The sequence below is a fragment of the Mustela nigripes genome, chromosome 3 (assembly GCF_022355385.1).
Source record: "Mustela nigripes isolate SB6536 chromosome 3, MUSNIG.SB6536, whole genome shotgun sequence".
In the NCBI taxonomy this organism is placed as follows: domain Eukaryota; kingdom Metazoa; phylum Chordata; class Mammalia; order Carnivora; family Mustelidae; genus Mustela; species Mustela nigripes.
In genome coordinates this window covers 167,617,114-167,635,779 of record NC_081559.1, presented here as the reverse complement: position 1 = coordinate 167,635,779, position 18,666 = coordinate 167,617,114, and the positions used below count along the sequence as shown (strand labels likewise).

The following is an 18,666-nucleotide window of genomic DNA, read 5'->3' as shown; positions in this document are numbered from 1 at the left end:
TCTTAATATTCTCTTATAATTGTTTGTAGTTCTGTGGTGGTTCTTATTTCTCCTTTCTCATTTGTAATTTTTTTTTTTTACTTTTTTTTAATTTTAATTTTTTTTTTAATTTTCAGCATAACAGTATTCATTATTTTTGCACCACACCCAGTGCTCCATGCAATCTGTACCCTCTCTAATACCTACCACCTGGTTCCCCCAACCTCCCACACCCCACTGCTTCAAACCTCTCAGATTGTTAGAGTCCATAGTCTCCCATGGTTCACCTCCCCTTCCAATTTCCCTCAACTCCCTTCTCCTCTCTAACTCCCCTTGTCCTCCATGCTATTTGTTATGCTCCACAAATAAGTGAAACCATATGATAATGGACTTTCTCTGCTTGATTTATTTCACTCAACATAATCTCTTCCAGTCCCGTCCATGTTGCTACAAAAGTTGGGTATTCATCCCTTCTGATGGAGGCATAATACTCCATAGTGTATATCTCATTTGTAATTTTGAGTCTCTCTCTCTCTCTCTCTCCCTCCCTCCCTCTTTTGAAAAATCTGGCTAGAGGTTTATCAATTTTGTTTTGTTTGTTTGTTTAACTAGTTCCTTGTTTCAATGACATATTCTATTTTTCTAGTTTCTATATCATTTCTGCTCTAATCTTTATTTCCTTCCTTCTGCAGGTTTTACATTTTGTTTGTTCTTTTTCTAGCTCTTTTAGGAGTAAGGTTAGGTTGTTTGAGATTTTTCTTGCTTCTTGAAGTAGGCCTGTATTGCTATAAAGTTCCCTCTTAGAACAGCTGTTGCTGCATTACAGAGGTTTTGAATCATTGTTTTTTTAAATTTTTATTTGTTTCCATGTATTTTCTGATTTTATTTCCTGGTTGACCCATTTGTTGTTTAGTAACATGTTATTTAACCTCCATGTATTTGTGGTCTTTCCAGAATTTTTTCCTGTGGTTGACTTGTAGTTTCATGATGTTGTGTTCAGAAAAGATGCACGGTATTACTTAGATCTTTGTGAATTTGTCAAGGCGTTTTTTGTGACCTAATATGTGATCTGTTCTGGAGCATGTTCATGTGCACTTGAAAATAATATGTATTCTGCTGTCTTAAGATGGAATGTTCTGAATATATCTGTTGAATCCATCTGGTTCTGTGTATGAGAGCTATTGTTTGCTTGTTTTTCTGTTTCAGTGATCTTTTGGTATAAGTGGGGTGTTCAAGTCCACTGCTATTATTGTATTACCAATTAGTTCCTTTATGTTATTACCTATTGTATGTATTTGGGTGCGCTCATGTTGGGTCCATAAATATTTGTAATTTTTATAGCTTGTTGGATTGTCCCCATTATTATTTCATAGCATCCTTCTTTGTTTCTTGTTATAGTCTCTGTTTTAAAGTTTACTTTGTTGGGGTGCCTGGGTGGCTCCTTTGATTAAGCATCAGATTTCCGATTTCAGTTCAGGTCATGATCGAGCCCAGTGTGGTGCCTGCTTAAAATTCTCTCTCTCCCTCTCCTTCTGCCCCTGCTCCCCTCCAAAAAAAAAAAAAAAAAAATCTAGTCTGCTACTAAGTATCATTACCCTGGCTTTCTTTACACTTCCATTTGCCTAATAGATGTTTCTCCATCCCCTCACTTTCAATCTACAAGTATCTTTAGGTCTCAACAGTGTTTCTTGAAGGCAACATGTAGATGGGTCTTGGCTTTTTAATCCATTCTGTCATCCTTTCTCTTTTGAATGGAACATTTAGTTCATTTACATTAAAAGTAGTTATTAATAGGTATATGTGTATTGCCATTTAGTTACTTGTTTTGTGTTTTTTTTTTTTTCATAGCTTTTCTCTTATCCTTAAGCTTAAGTTTGAACCCATTTTTACTCCTCTCCCCTCCACATTTTAGTTATATGGTGTCATACTTTACATCCTTTAATTTTGTGAGTCTTTTGACTGAGTTTTAGAGATATATTTACTGGTTTTTGTGCTTCCTACTTTTCTTTCTCTTATTGTCTTTCCCTTTTCATTCTAAGAGTCCCCTTTAACTTTTCGTGTAGGGTTGGTTTAGGGGTCATTAACTCCTTTAGCTTTTGTTTGTCTGAAGAACTCCTTATCTCTCCTTCTATTCTGAATGATAGCTTTACTGGATAGAGTATTCTTGGCTGACCTATTTCCCATTCAGCACTTTGTATGTGTCCTACTACTCCCTTCTGGCTTGGAAAGTTTCTGCTAAAAATTATGTGATATGTTACATATGGGGTTTCCCACATATGTAACTGTTATTTGGCTATTATTAATATTTCTTCTTTATCACTCTATTTTGCCATTTTAATTATATCTTGGTGTGTATCTGCTTTGGTTGATTTTTCTGGAGATTCTCTATGCTTCCTGCATTTGGATATGTATTTCCTTCTTCCAAACTAGGGAAGTTTTCAGCTATCATTTCTTCAAATAAATTTTCTGCCCCTTTTTCTCTCTCTCCTTCTTGGGCTCCTGTAATGTGAATGTTATTATGCTTGATGGAATCACTGAGATCCTTTAAGTCTCTTTTTGTTTTGTCTAATTCTTTTTTCTCTTTCTTGTTCAGCTTGATTCCTCTCCATTACTCTGTTTTCTAGGTCAATTTGTTCCTACTCTTCTTCAGCCTACTGTTCATTCCATCAGTGTGTTTCTCATTTTAGTTATTGAACCCTTTATCTGTGCTGTGTTACTTCTTATTTGTTAAGAGTCTCACTGATGTCCTCCATCCTTTTCTCCAGTCCAGTGAGTATCTTTATGATCATCACTTTAATTTCTCTATTGGTATGTTATTTATATCTGTTTCACTTAGATCTTTGGCTGTGACCTTGTGCTTTTCTTTCACTTGGGACAAATTCTTCTATCTTATTTTGTCTGAGTCTCTATGCCTATTTCTCTGTGTTAGGAAAGTCAGCTGCATCTCTTATTGTTGAGGATAATGAACTTACAAAGAAGTCCTGTTCCTAGAGCTCAGCAGTTTAGGGAGCATCTCCAGTGTGTGCTGCATGCACTCTGCTGTTTTGTCCTGGCCACTTTTTTCCTCGGGCCATATGTCTGTAGCAGCTTTCTTTGTCTGTTGTGGGCAGTGTTTGGTCCCTGGCCGGAATGTGGCGAGTTTTAACTAGGTGTGCTCTGGTCTGCTTATGAAATAAAAGCATACTTCCCCCTATGGAATTAAGTAACCTTCTGGGCAAAATTTTTCCTAATAAACTTTCACATAATGGTGTTAGGATGGTAAAGATCCTTGCCTGAATTAAATTATTATATTAATGATGGCAAAATGGTAAATCTAATTATGTGGCACAGTCATTCAAATGCAAGATTGTAAGATATTGTATGAGATGACTGGGCTAGACTCTAAAAGATCTCAATGTCTAGAAAGATGAAGACTAGTGAATGAAGTATTCCTAATTGAAAGGACTAAGGAGAGAAACCAAATTCATGGTCTTTGGTTTCTTTTTTTTTTTTTTTTATTTCTTTTCCTTTCAAGACTTTATTTGAGAGAGCACAAAAGTGAGAGAGATCACAGAGGGAGAAGGAGAAGCAGACTCTCTGCTATGGGGGCTCGATTCCAGGACCCTGAGAACATGATCTGAGCCAATGGCAGGTGCTCAACTGACTGAGCCACCTCTTCGATTACTTTCTGGATAGAGGGGGGAAAACAGAACAGTTTTTGAATAGCTGAGGAAATACAAATATAGACAGCATACTAGTAATATTACTTTACCCATGTTAAATTTCTGAGGTCCTACAATGGACCTATTGTATTATTGTGATTACATAAGAGAATGTTCTTATTCTCAGAAGGTGTATGCTAAATTTCATGTGAAGTATTGTTATGCTTGCAACTTTCAAATAATTTATCAAAAATATGTATGTGTGCATTTCCATACTTTTTCCTCTATCCATAGATCTTTGTGTGCATAGAGGTAATGATATAATAAGGAAAGAAAGGGGAAATATATATATATTTTTAATAATGAGGTTAGTTTTGATAGGACTTACTTTCAGTGACTTATAAATACCAGAATTGATGTTTATAATAATTGTTTTAAATTATAAGTGTTTACAACCTTTTTGTCCTAAAGCCTATTCTAGAATTTGGAGATTTTGAAGTTCAGTCTTCCAATTTACTGAAAATCTAACATTTACCCATCTCTCTTCTTTAAATTCCTATTTCGGGGGGTACCTGGGTAGCTCAGTTGGTTGAATTTTGGCTCAGGTCATGCTCTGGGTCATGAGATTGAGCCCTGTGTTGGTCTCTGCCCTGGGCATGAAGCCTGCTTATGATTCTCTCTCTCCCTCTTACTCTGTCCCTCTCCCTGCCTGCATGCTTTCTTTCTCTCTGTTTAAAAAACAAGTAAAACAACAATATTCAGGAACCAATTTCTCAATACTTTATTTTTAAGATTTTATGTATTTATTTGACACAGAGAGAGATCACAAGTAGGGCAGAGAGGCTGGCAGAGAGAGAGAGGGAAGCAGGCTCCCTGCTGAGCAGAGAGCCCGATGTCAGGCTTGATCCCAGGACCCTGAGATCATGGCTTACGAAGGCAGAGGCTTAACCCACTGAGCCATGCAGGCATCCCCACTTTCTCAACACTTAAGGATATGATAATTCATTAACCTCTTCCTGCCTGCCTTATATTTCAATATTTAAGCCATACCTGATTTTCCTTCAATTTGAAGGGCTTTAACTATTACAAAAATGAAAGCAGAAAATAAAAACTTGTCTCTTTCATGTAATATTACCCATATCTTAATAGTTAGGCTAACTTTTCCTTTTTATTAATTTTGCTTTAAAAAATTTTCACAGCCCCAACTTTTGCTGCCTTTACATTTGTTTTTTATTTTTTTTCCTTAATATATCCATGTATCCTTTTGTACATGTTGCTTAAAATGTTTAAAATTACCAGAGAGCTTGCTATAAAACCATATTGAATTTATAGAACTTTAGTAATTTCCCCCCCCCCCACTTTGGAGTTATATAAGTAGATTTTTTTTTTTTTTTTTAAGTAGGCTCCATGCGCACTGTGGAACCCAATGTGGGGCTCAAACTCATGACCATAAGATCAAGACCTGAGCTGAAATTGAGCCAGATGCTTAACCAACTAAACCACCCAGATGCCCCATTAGATTTCTTTTTTTGAAAAATACCTTCTTTTTTTTTTTTTTGAATTTTTTTCAAATTTTATTTTTTCAGTGTTCCAAGATTCATTGTTTATGCACCACACGCAGTGCTCCATGCAATATGGGCCCTTCTTACCTTCTTAACACCTATTTTAATTTAGAAAAATTGGCTGCAAATCTAAACCTGTTTCCTTTCAAACTTAAAAAACAAAAACAAAAAACAAAAACAACCTTCTTAAAGTCTTCAATTATATTTCTAGAGTCACAGTTTCTGTATTCTGCTGTTATAAACTCCATGGTAACATCATACTTCCTGTGTTCTCCACACAATTTTCCTTGAGTCCAAGTTAAGTCCTGAGTGGCTCCTTTTGTTATTTTTGCTGTTGGCTGAAAGATAAATTATGAATAAAATAAGCCAAGATTAATCAAAACTATTAAACATTTTTTTCCTTGCATTCCCCAACCCTGTGCATACATCTGGCACATACTTGACTTCATCTTTTTGGGATCTCCTCCTCCGGTGTGCAAACTTCTGCTTTCTCTTTAACACCCAGCTCCTATTATCACCTGTTTTTTAGCTCTTCCAGAATAAATTAATCTTCCCCTCTACCGACAAATACTTGGTGTCATGCAAATAAAATTCAATTTAAAAACCACAGCACCGGAGCACCTGGGTGGCTCAGTGGGTTAAAGCCTCTGCTTTCAGCTCAGGTCATAATCCCAGGGTCCTGGGATCAAGCCCCGCATTGGGCTGTGTGCTCAGCAGGGAGCCTGCTTCCTCCTCTCTCTCTCTGCCTGCCTCTCCACCTACTTGTGATCTCTCTCTCTCTCTGTCAAATGAATAAAAAAACAAAACAAAACAAAACAAAACAAAAAAAAAAAAACAGCACCTTCTTGAAGAGCTCATATTGAACAACTCTAGAATAAGATGAGCATTAAATATGATAGTCCACTGAGTAAAATCCATGATTCCCTACTGATACAAACAAGCAGGGAAACAATTGCAGGAGAAGGGCAAGCTCCTCCTGACAAGTGAATATACCCTAATTGGTGGAGAAGGAATGATGGAGTTAGAGAATCACCTTTGAGAGCCCTCAGAATGAGAGTTGATTTAGGCAAGAATAAAACACTGGGGGGCACCTGGATGGCTCAGTGGGTTGGACCTCTGCCTTTGGCTCAGGTCATGATCTTGGGGTCCTGGGATTGAGCCCTGCATCAGGCTCTCTGCTTGGTAGGGAGGCTGCTTCTTTCCCCCCACCCCCCACCTGCCTCTCTACTTGTGATCTCTGTCAAATAAGTAAAATCTTTTTTTAAAAAAATTGATACCATAACTAGTATGTCGATTTGTGATAAAAAAAAACAGGATATTTATCCAAGTTATTGTATTTTTTCCAAAAATTAATATAGAAGGGAAAATAGCAACTTTGCAGTGTAGAAACCTGGGAGACATCATCTTAAGGCATCAAGGTTAATGTTGTGAGTAATACAACCAAATTCATCAGGTACCACTTGGCATGCCCAAGAAAGGACATAACACCACTTCATACATTATCCCAAGACTGTGTGGCCAATCATGAGGGAGTATCAGACAAACCCAAATAAATATTCTATAATAACTAACCTATTATTTTCCAAAATGCAAGCTCATGAAAGAGGAACTGTTCCAGATTAAAGGAGGCTAAAGAGATGAAAACTTAATGTATTGCATAAACTTGGATGGGATTCTATTCTAGGGGAAAAATAGATACAAAGGACATTATAGAATAATTGAGCATAGACTATGGATTAGAAAATAGTATTGTATTGATATGGCGGATACAAGACAATGTCTTTGCTTCTAGAAATACATACTGAATGCTGAGAAAATGTAGAGATAAAAGAGCATAATATCTGCTACTTGTACTCAAATGGTTCAGAAAATGTATATGCATATCTGTGTGTGTGTATATAGATATATAGATATACGTATAGCCTCAGACATGTCTGGAGCTATATGTATATCTATGTCTGTAAACACATACGCATATAGTTTTGCCATCTTGAGAGTGACCAAACATTCTTTACAGTTGTACATTAATAGGCAATTTGCTTTTGGCTTTCAAGGCCTGGAGTTTTGGAGAACTGTGGTCAGAGAGCAGTGGCACATGTTCTCCAGATCCATCTAGAACAGAAGTTTCTTTTCTGTGTCAGAATGTTAGTCCATATCTCTCCACTTTAGCACATCTTTAAAGTCTAGTTTTGATCATTTGAGTGGCATCCCCAGCCTTTATAATTACACAGGTATGCCTTCTCTGTTACTTCAAAGGCCCCCTGGCCAGGAGGGCATCTGTCTTCAAAGTCATTGAGGGGAGTGGCCCATTTGCAGGAAATTGTATGGTTTGGGTAGGTTTTTTTTTTTTTTTTTTCCTTTGAACTTCTCAAGTAGAGATACCTATTGAAAAAGTGCTGGCCTTTTTCTGTATGCCCAAACAAATACTTTCCATTTGTAATTCTGAAGATCCTCTAACCTCTGCCAGAAGAAACCTGTAAAACAGTTTCCCCGTTATCCTTTTCATTGTATCAACAGTGTTCCTCTGAAATGTTTCTGTAGATGACATCTTAATTTTGTTGGTTTATGAGATTTAATATGTTCTTAGATATGTTAGGAAAGACTTAGTATAGTGCTCTTAGTGACTAATCATCAAAAGAAACTTTGGTTATTTTGCTGGAGCTAAAAACAGAGCAAAGGCACATTGAGCAATTACAAGGGTATAGCCTAATTTGAAAGAACTCTGTTTCAATCATGCTATCATGCATTTTTTTTCTCCTAGGTGCTGTACATGTATCTCTTAATGAGGGAAAAAGCATGGCTTTTGAGAGAGCTGGATTCAGATTTGTCACTAACAAACTTTATGACCTTGAAAAGGTTTCTTAAACTCTCTGATCTATTTATTTGCTTTGATAAACAAATTATGAGTAATAAGCATGACTTTCAAAAAGAATGAAAGCATTTAGCCTACAATTTATCATATACCGTTTTCTCTTTTTCCCCCCATTTTGACTTTCCTCTTTTTCGTTGCTTGCTTCTTGTTCTGAATAGACAGAACTTTCTTAGAATGAAAGACTGGTGAACCAGATAGATTTCAAACTGGGTCCAAGGTAAGGATTGCTGTGAGGCATGTTGACAAAGTATTTTAAAATAGACTGTTTTAAAATCTTAAATGCAGACAATTTAACAATTCAGGACCATATCTTGTGTAGGTCTGGAGATTAAGTAGTGAATCATTCAGATTTTTGTTCATGAATGTGATTTTTACCGAGAGTGACCTACATTGAATATAATAAAGCTTTCACTGTTTTTTTTTTCTTGCATCACAGTGAAGTCTTGAATAATTATTGCATAATGTTTGTCAACCCTAAGGGCTTGCTAGTGTGTTTTTCATTAATGCAACTTAAAAAAATTTTATTATCTTTGTTTGAAGAAACCTTTCTCCAGGACAGTGTAGCTAATAGTGTTCATTCTCAAATTTAAAACACAGTGGTATGACCCATGGAAGTTTCCACATCTAAAACACATGGAGTCTTTAATCTGGTTAGTTATGACACAGATTCTTCTTGAGGGCTGTGTTTATGACACCAAATGAACCATCCAGTTTGCTTTCCAATTATTGTTTTAAATTAAAAGTGGCATAAGCAGAAGTTACCAAACTAGTTTCTATTCTAGGATGCAGATAGTCTATGAGGGATTAGTCATATACGATGAGAATGGGAACATATATTGAATAGACTTCATCCTACCTCTCCTCCCCTTTTTAAAAACAATTTAATTTATGTATAGTCAGAGTGGGGGAGATTTATCTACAGGCAATTAGGTCAGATACCATGGCACTTACAGAACTTACGAAGCATGCAAAACTATTTTGAAATAGTGTTAGTATAAGATATACTTAAGTACTTTATGGAATAAAATTCTGGCTCTGTTTGTGTGCAGTTTGTTTTTCTCTATTTAAATAATTGGATTATCTTCTTATGTAAACATGGAACTCTGTAAGAGTGGTGGTTTCACAATCTTCATAAATGTATATAGTTAGATCTCTTGTTGGGTTACCATTAGCACCAACAGTCTGTCAACATTTCCATGGAGTTGCTTAAGTATGTCATGAAACCCTAAGCCAACACTTGGCATGAGTAATCTGTGCTACACAGCAGTTTTTAGCTTATAGGATTGCACACATTCTAACTTCAAGCTTGCTTTTCTTTTAGCCTGAGAATCATTTTATAGAGTATTTTTTTTTTTTTGTCCTCTCACAGATTCAAGCAGGTGGCTTACTTTATACAACATATGACTCTTCGCTTGTTTCAAAAACATCATGTATCTTTCAAAAAATGAGCAATCTCAAGCCATCTTCCATTTTTTTTCTCTGATTTTATCAACTCATTTAAGTTCTTGGTGTTAGCAGTAGGAGAAGCTGAAGAGCACGGGATTCTGGTGGCAGTATCTGTCCACTGTGGTAACTGAGTTTTGTGATGAGTATCTTCTGCGCCTTAATTGTACAATACCCCCCCCATTATCTGTCAGAATTACCATCTAGTATAGGGATATGCATTATGATTTTTGCGTCAGAGTTTTAGGGGGTGAAAAGGAATAGTTCTTTTTTTAAGATTTTATTTATTTGAGAGAGAGAGAGAGCACACAAGCAGGGGGAGAGGAAGAGGGAAAGGGAGAAGCAGGCTCCCTGTGAGCCAGCTGGGAGCTCCATGTTGGGCTTAATCCCAGGACCCGGAGATCATGACCTGAGCTGAAGGTGACACCCAACCATCTGAGCCACCCAGATTCCCCAGAAAGGGATAATTCTTATAGGCTTGGCTTCAATTATGGGAAAAATTTCATTTGGGGAATTGCATATGCTAAATCGAGGGCTTATGATTTTTTTTTTTTAATCCAGGTCTATATATACATATAGCTGCTCCTCCCACCCCATATGTATGACTTGTCTTTTTACTTAGGGTATTCATGACCATTTTGGAAACATGTTTTTGGAGAATTTTTAAATTCTATTTAATTCTTTTGGAATTTTTCTGTTCTACCTGAGTAGCTCACTCCTCCACTTTTGGGCAGGCTGTTTTAACTGCTAGTGATGTCTGTGGCTTATGAAGTTCCAGATCGGTTTGTTGTGCTCTCAAACACACCCAGGTAAGGCTCCATATGTGTTTTGCAACGGTGTCTTGGTTCATCATCTTTCCTTGACCCACATTTACTGACTGTTCTGGGCTTCCCTGTGACATCTTAGTTGTCCCATTTAAAGCCTGCATGACACATACCTCATTGGGGCTTTCTCCTTCCCTGCTCCATTGGGGTGGGGGGAGGAGATTCCTGCCCAGTGAACCACACTATGGCCACAGTTAGCTGTGGGAGTCAATGTACTTCTGAGCTTCCAATTTATGAGGATTGTGGCTCCAGTGGCACTGGCGAGTAATGAGATTATAACTGTGGTCATTTTCTTCATGTTTTCCAAGTTATTAGCACTTTATGTGTTAATATAAATCTGTGACTCCATTTAGCTCTCTCCCTCTATATTTTAAAGTCTCCTGGTGGCCTTGAGTTTTGGTACAGTGAGATACGTACATTTTTTTTGATATTTTATTTTTTTAATTTTTAATTTAATTAATTAATTAATTAATTAATTTTTTATAGACATATATTTTTATCCCCAGGGGCACAGGTCTGTGAATCGCCAGGTTTACACACTTCACAGCACTCACCAAAGCACATACCCTCCCCAATGTCTATAACCCCACCCCCCTTCTCCCAACCCCCCTCCCCCCAGCAACCCTCAGTTTGTTTAGTGAGATTAAGAGTCACTTATGGTTTGTCTCCCTCCCAATCCCATCTTGTTTCATTGATTCTTCTCCTACCCACTTAAGCCCCCATGTTGCATCACCACTTCCTCATATCAGGGAGATCATATGATAGTTGTCTTTCTCTGCTTGACTTATTTCGCTAAGCATGATACGCTCTAGTTCCATCCATGTTGTCGCAAATGGCAAGATTTCATTTCTTTTGATGGCTGCATAGTATTCCATTGTGTATATATACCACATCTTCGTGATCCATTCATCTGTTGATGGACATTTAGGTTCTTTCCACAGTTTGGCTATTGTGGACATTGCTGCTATAAACATTTGGGTGCACGTGTCCCTTTGGATCACTACGTTTGTATCTTTAGGGTAAATACCCAGTAGTGCAATTGCTGGGTCATAGGGCAGTTCTATTTTCAACATTTTGAGGAACCTTCATGCTGTTTTCCAGAGTGGTTGCACCAGCTTGCATTCCCACCAACAGTGTAGGAGGGTTCCCCTTTCTCCGCATCCTCGCCAGCATCTGTCATTTGCTGACTTGTTGATTTTAGCCATTCTGACTGGTGTGAGGTGATATCTCATTGTGGTTTTGATTTGTATTTCCCTGATGCCGAGTGACATGGAGCACTTTTTCATGTGGAGATACGTACTTTTGTAAGAGAAACAAGATTATCTCATTAACATCATTAAAATACTTGTCTCTAAAGGCGATTTCCATATTTGGGTGTGGCCTTATAAATTTTTAGAAATATTATTTTCCCAAGAATTACTGGTAGAGATAAAATCCTAGTGAGTGTTTCATCTTAATTATCCTATTTTAGGTGGGTAAAATGGAATTATTAATTATCAAATAATTATCAAACTTTTAGGTAGCCAATTAATACGGATTTCCCAAAGCTAGTAGTTCAGGAAGTTCATTTTTTAAGCCTTTTACTTAAAAATTTTGTTATCTATTGAAGAACTCATAAGAGACACAGATATTCTGAGAAATATGGTTTAATTCTAGAAATTATAGAATTTTGGGATTTTGGGTAGAAGTTTGCCTTTTATTCTCAAATTATTTTCTAGAATAAATTCATGTTAAGTGGACATTTTAGAAATTTATCTCTGTCCAAGCTTTATTCACATTGTTAATTCTAACATGTTTTCTTTCCAAGGCATGAGAACTATAATCATCTAGAGTATTAAAATTACTTGTCTTTACATCAAAGATCAGATTACATGTTCCATGATGTTATTTTCTATGAATATTCACAACTTACCATAAAATGAAGTACCCTGAGATAGTCCTTTTTCATCTTGGTGAAATCTTCTGTAACTCCTAAATTCATGACCTTGAGTGCTTAGTTGGATTTGAGCTTGGTATAGTACCCATGATTAAAGGATTTTTCTCCTAATGCTGCCAAGCCTTCAGTGGGAGGATCTATGCCCAGCTAGATCTGTATACAATACAACAGGGCAGGTTTCTCATTATTGGTGCCATAAGTTTGATCAATGAAGTTGAGAGTAATTTTTTATCTTTAGAAATCTTTTGAACTCTTAACCATCAAATATGGAGTGAGACTAGGGAGCCAACAGTCCATTGTTCAGTCCCATTATTTTAGAATTCAAAATTTGTACCTTTTGTCAGGAATGGATGCCTTCATCAAGAAGGAATTTAGATTTCTTCTTGCTTGGCAAGGGCTAAATCCTGAAACAGGGGAACACTTTTTAAAAGTGTTAGGACAATATTAGAAACAGATGGGCATTCAACACCTACATAAAAGGTACTATGGGATAAAATGTGATTAACTGGATTTAATTTAACAAAAGATCAAACTTACAATACCAGGATTCATAAAAGACCTTGCTATTTAAGAGGAACACAAATAACTAGAATTAAGAAATAATATTTATGCTGTTTGTAATCTCTTTATATACTTGTTAGTAATATAGGTATTCTTACTTGGGTTCTGCCTGATAATTTTTCTTGTTCTCTGTATCCACTTGTTCCTTTCTGTGTCAAGGAGGTATGTGTAGATTTGTATTGATACTACTGCCAACACCTTCTTGAAGATTTTTAATGTTTTATGTGCTATATTTAATCTTTAGAATTTTGGGTGGGTCTAGATTTAGAAAAAGTGTTTTGGTTGGAATGATGAGCCTCTGGATCTCAGCAGGCTTTAGAGTTGGAAAAGTTGAAGCTTACAGAGAGAGCAAATAAACATGGTCATCAAAGCTGGGAATTAAGATCTGTTTATTCACCTGCACACTTGAATTAAAACTCATAGCAATAGGCAGAGCCATTTAACTTATTAAGATCCTAACCAAATAAATTACTATGGTCATGTTTAAAAGTCCATTTTTGCCTGGCTGTAGATACTGAGCTTGGAATAGTCATCATATAATGGATGAAGAAGTTCGTGTTAAATCCAGTTATTGATTTACAACTTAGCACTAGAATAGTTGACACTGGACAGTGGTTAATTAAAAGTCTACTTGAGATTTAGGACATGAAGCTTCACATTGCAAAAAATTACATGTGCTCTTGTCTTTCAGTGTTGACAAGAATTATTAATGGCTAGAGAAGTTTGGGGGATGGGAAGAGCATTTAGTTTGGATGTGGCTCCCATCATTTTTGCTTTAAGAGAATTCTTCATTTCTAGGGTTATAAAGATATCTGATGTGGACTAAGATAAGTATTCCCTGATTCATTTCCATTAAGCCAGTCAAGGTTCATGTAAATAAGACCTAGCTTTTAATGATTTTAAGAAAACCTTAAAACAAATGTGGAGCATAATTTGTTGACTCTGAAATCTTCCTGGTCAAGATGAAAGTTAGCTTCTGATACATAAAAACAAAACAAAAAGTCTTTAACTTATGTTGATCCTCTTAGTTCTGTAATTCTCTTTTCTTCATACCTGTGACCACACGGTGTGATTTATGGTGTTAAAGAACTCTTGGTTTAACTTTGGAACTAAAACATAGCGTCAGCTTTTGCTTATGATGACAGACTGCCTTTTTAAACCATTCTGCTATGTATGTAATTCTTCCAGATTCTGTCTTTACTGATGAAGCTAATTTGGGATTTGGATAACCTCGATAGAATTCTTCAAATCTATAGTTAAATTGAAGGGCAGAAGGCAGCCAGCCGACCCTTCATGGACCTGCTGCAGGGAGTGCTGCCCTGTGGGGCTCCCATGGGTGCAGCCCCAGCCAACAACCTCTGCCCTCACCTTTGCCCCTGGTTGCTCCTCTTTAAGACTTGCTCTTTCATGAGAGACATCAGTTGCTTCCCAAGTATTACACCAGAGGGTCTTTGTGCTTAAGGAGGGTTGTGCTCTTAGATAACCCTGAATATATTAAAAAGAGTTTTCCCTAGTCCCTGTTCCTCCATGTCAAAGCCATTTTGTCCATCCTACAGCTTCCAAGGACTCCAGCTCTTTTCCTCTCACCCAGGTCTTTGCATCCTACCCACCCTCTTTCCAATTTTTACCCCTTTTTTACAACAGAGAAGTTGAGCTGGATCCCAGTTTTTGAAACTTACCTATTCCTTACATCCTGCTCAGGACACCAAAAATAATGGCAGCATAGAATCTCTTTAGAAGGCAGCTGGGACAATTACAAATAGTATAGGCTTATTTTCATCAATAATGAAAATGCTTTATAAATCATTGTTATCGTGTCAGAATAAAGTGTAACCAAATTCCTACAATGAGCATAATCTCCGTAAAATCAACCCAACACCAGAGTGTGGAGTGAAAAAGAGAGGGGTGGGTAAGGTCTGGGGGCATCGTAACTGCCTTAGTGAGGAAGTAATTTTTCATCTGTATTGATTCTTTCTTACCTTCACAGATTCAGATTTTAGAAAATATGGTAGTAAATAAGGAACTGTTTGGGGAAGCATCAATAGGTTTGCAAGCAGGAGAATGTCCATGAAATGGATTCAGCAGGCAGGTAAAAACCATTGAACAGTTGATAGAACAGAGTCCTGGGATAGCCAGGAAGAAGTGGATCTTTTTTTTTTTTAATATATTTTTTAAAAATATTTTATTTATTTATTTGACAGACAGAGATCACAAGTAGGCAGAGAGGCAGAGGAGGAGGAGGAAGCAGGCTCCTTGCTGAGCACAGAGCCCGATGCAGGGCTTGAACTCAGGATCATGTCCTGAGCCGAAAGCAGAGGCTTTAACCCACTGAACCACCCAGGTGCCCCCAAGAGGTGGATCTTAAAGACCAAATCAAAGAGCAGTCTTGGCTCTAATTCCTGGGTCTGAGTGCCTTGGCGGTTCTTTCTTTTACCTTTTGAAAGGAGCCAAACTCCTGTTTTGGGATCTCCCTACGAGAAAAGGTGTAAGATCCAAACTCCTGTTTTGGGATCTCCCTACGAGAAAAGGTGTAAGATCCAATCGGAGTTGTGGGTGGGAGCCCAGGAGAAGCAGGGAGAGCATCTTGTGGGACTAAAACCTATATAGATGTGCTACAGTAGCTGTAAATATATTGATGGTTGAATCATTGTAAGGAAAGTTGTGGTATACAGTGTTCTTTGTTGTGTAGCTACTAGTCTGAATACTTAGGGCTTGATACTGATTTTATATGCAGAAAAATTATATGTAGGGCGAATAGGATGTGGCCTCAAAGCTAAGTGCTTCAATAAATTGCTGAGTTTTCTATTCTCTAATTTCTTTCTTCTGTGGGTTAGCTTAATAAAATGAAGTCCATGTGACTTAATATATCTTGTTATAAGTAGACCAAGCAAGGTCATAAATATAACTAAAAGTTAAATGAGTTTTCATACTTTAGAAATTAAATTGGGATGTCAGATTATATCATTAATTTTATGCCAGGGCTGGAAACAGTATTTTCTTGAAATTACTCTTTTTATCATTAGATGTAGTAAACTCCATAAGGCTCATATATCTATTTTCAGATCCTGTTTCAACATTTACTTAGTATTATCCCACCTTGTACTTCCAGTGGATATTTCTGTTATTTCAAATGAAACACAAGCCATAAAAGTAAAGCATATCATATGGGTGAGCATCCAATATAATTTGTGGAATCTTTGAAAGATATGTAATTACAAGTAGCAATTACATTATCCTGAAGTTAGATATGGCCTTCCTACCTGTTTTTTTTTTTTTTTAAATTCAAATACAATTTGCTTGTAAATTATGCAGATTACTTATTTTAAAAATGCATGGCTTGATAAGTTTTGTGAATATATATGTTGTATATCCAATATTTAGTCAAGGTTAGAGCATTTCTGTCACCTTCTAGAGTGGGTTAACTAGGGTCTGCACACCCTGCACCTGTTTCCGCTCATGTCCACTTGGAGCCTCAGAGTATGACCTTGTTTGAAAATAGGGGCTTTGCAAATGAAATTAAGGTAAGGATGGATAGGAGGATTAAGGTGAGCCCTAAATGCAAAGACCGTGTCTTTATGAGAGGCAGAAAGGGCACACAGAAATGCATAGAGAAAACAGAGTGAGATAGGAGATAGACTCCCACAAGGTAAGGAACACTTGGGGCCAGACAGAAGGTTTCTTCCCTAGGGCTGTCAGAGGACACATGGCTCTGCAGACACCTTGATTTCAGACTTCAGTCCACAAAACTGAGAGAATGAAATCCTGGTGTGTAAGCCCCCATGTTGTGGTAATTTGTTAAGGCAACAAATACACCTGCCAAAAATTCCTGCGTACCCTTTCCAGTCAGTCCCAAACCCTCAGAGGCATTTAATGTTCTAATTTCGGTCACCATAGAAAAGCTTCACATGTCCTTGACATCGGTTAAATAGAATTAAACCAAGTGTGTGTGTGCGTGTGTGTGTGTCTGTGTCTGTCTGGTTTCCTTTGTTCAATATAATGTCTGTAAGTTTCACTCCTTTTCAGGTATGTGCCAGTAGTTTAATTCTTTTATCATTAAAATACGCCATAATTTATCTATTCTCTTGGTTACAGACATTTGGATGTTTACCTCCTCCTATTTTATACATTTATTACATCTGTGGTTATCACGGGTTTAGAAGTGATACATTACTGTTTCTGTGGTTGCTTTAGAAGTGATACATTACTGTTTCTGTGGTTGCTACCGAGAATTTTAACAAGTACATGTAACTTAAGGAAGTTTCATCTATATTGGTCTTCCTCACTCAAAATGTAGAAACTTTGAATGCTTTTCCTTTGTTTTCCCTCCTTGAGTCTTCCATGTTACTGCTGTTAAATATAAAATATGTATTATTTTTAAATTTTGGAAATTGATTCTTAAAAACTGATAGCTTTTCATAGGCATACCAACATATTTCTCATATTTGATCACTGTTGCTTATTACATTCTACTTCTTTGAGTTCCATTTTATTTTCCCTGATATATACAGTTCATTCTTTTGGTGAGTGATGAATAATTTCCTTGCCCTTATTTTGACTGGAAATATCTTTATTTTGCCCTCTTTCTTTAGTTACTTGTAGAATTATAGTTTGCAGGTAATATTCCCCCATCTGACAGACATTATTTCTGATGAGATGTCTGCTAGAGATAAAAATTCCTTTCTAGATGATCTGTTTCTCTCTGGTTTGTCTTCATTCTTTAGTACAAATATGCTGTGTTCAGATGCAGACTTGTTTTTACTGATCTACACAGATCTCTGCAGTTTTCATCTAAAGAATTCATCTCTTTCTGATTATATCTCTATTATATCTTTTCTAATATTTCTTCGGATATTATGTCTTACTCATGCTAGTTTTTTGTTTTGTTTTGTTTTGTTTTTACTCTGTAACACTTAATAATCATATATTAAAACTTTTTCTTTTTACATGTTTCTTACCTTTCCACATTTTCATCTTTTTTGTGTTTGGTGTTACAGTTATTTAAACCTGTTTTCTAGTTAAATACCTTTCTTCTATTCAATTTTTCATAGATTGGGGTTTTTTTTCAGTTTTGGAATTTTCATTTCTTTCTAATTGCACAGTCATTAGGTGATACTGCCCCTCTTCCCTTGTGATTTCTAGTCCTTACTTTATCTCTTTTAAGTATTCTGAAGATAATCACTTTTAAGTCTCTTTCAGATTGTTCTATTATTTCTTTCTTTTTTTTGGTGGGGGAAGGGAAAAGTTCTTCAATTTATTAAGGAACGTGTTCTATTATTTCTGACTCTTTAGGTGTGAGATCTCTCTCTCTAAGGCTGGTGATTCTTCCTCATGGAGGTTTGCTTGTCCCTGTGATTGTTTCATTTTGATGTGAAGGTGGCTTTCCATGTAAGTTCTAGGTCTCAGGATTGTAGAACATTTCTTTAGGGTAGTTTCATATTATTTTCTTTGTGGGTTTTCATGGATTGATGTTTTTATGTTAGAGTCTTGATTTAATGATTTGATTCTACGTTGATACTTTGAACTTGGATCTCATACTTGGATGTATTGCAAATTTGGGTTTCTTGTGTCTCATGGATTATATTTTCTCTCTACCTGCTCAACAACGAGACCCAAGGGTCTGGTCTTCATATGCATATTTCTTGGTCTGGATTTAAGACCCTCCCATGCCGTCTGCCTCTGTCTGGTCTGACATCTTCGTGAGCCATTTAGTTTCAGCTCGAACTCTGACTTTCCTCTTTGTTTCTAAGTTTGGTTGTGTATGAACTTTTTTGGGGGGTGGAGTGGGGGAATATTTAGCATTTCAATGCTATTTGAGTAGGACAAAAGGCATTTGTTTTCTCACCATGTT

At 36.7% G+C, this 18,666-nt stretch overlaps 1 protein-coding gene across 1 annotated transcript in view; it reads left to right on the top strand.

Moving 5' to 3' along the window:
* The window catches only part of RSPO2 (R-spondin 2), a 155,857-nt gene that overhangs the window by 64,796 nt on the left and 72,395 nt on the right, over window positions 1-18,666 (top strand). The window lies entirely within an intron of this gene.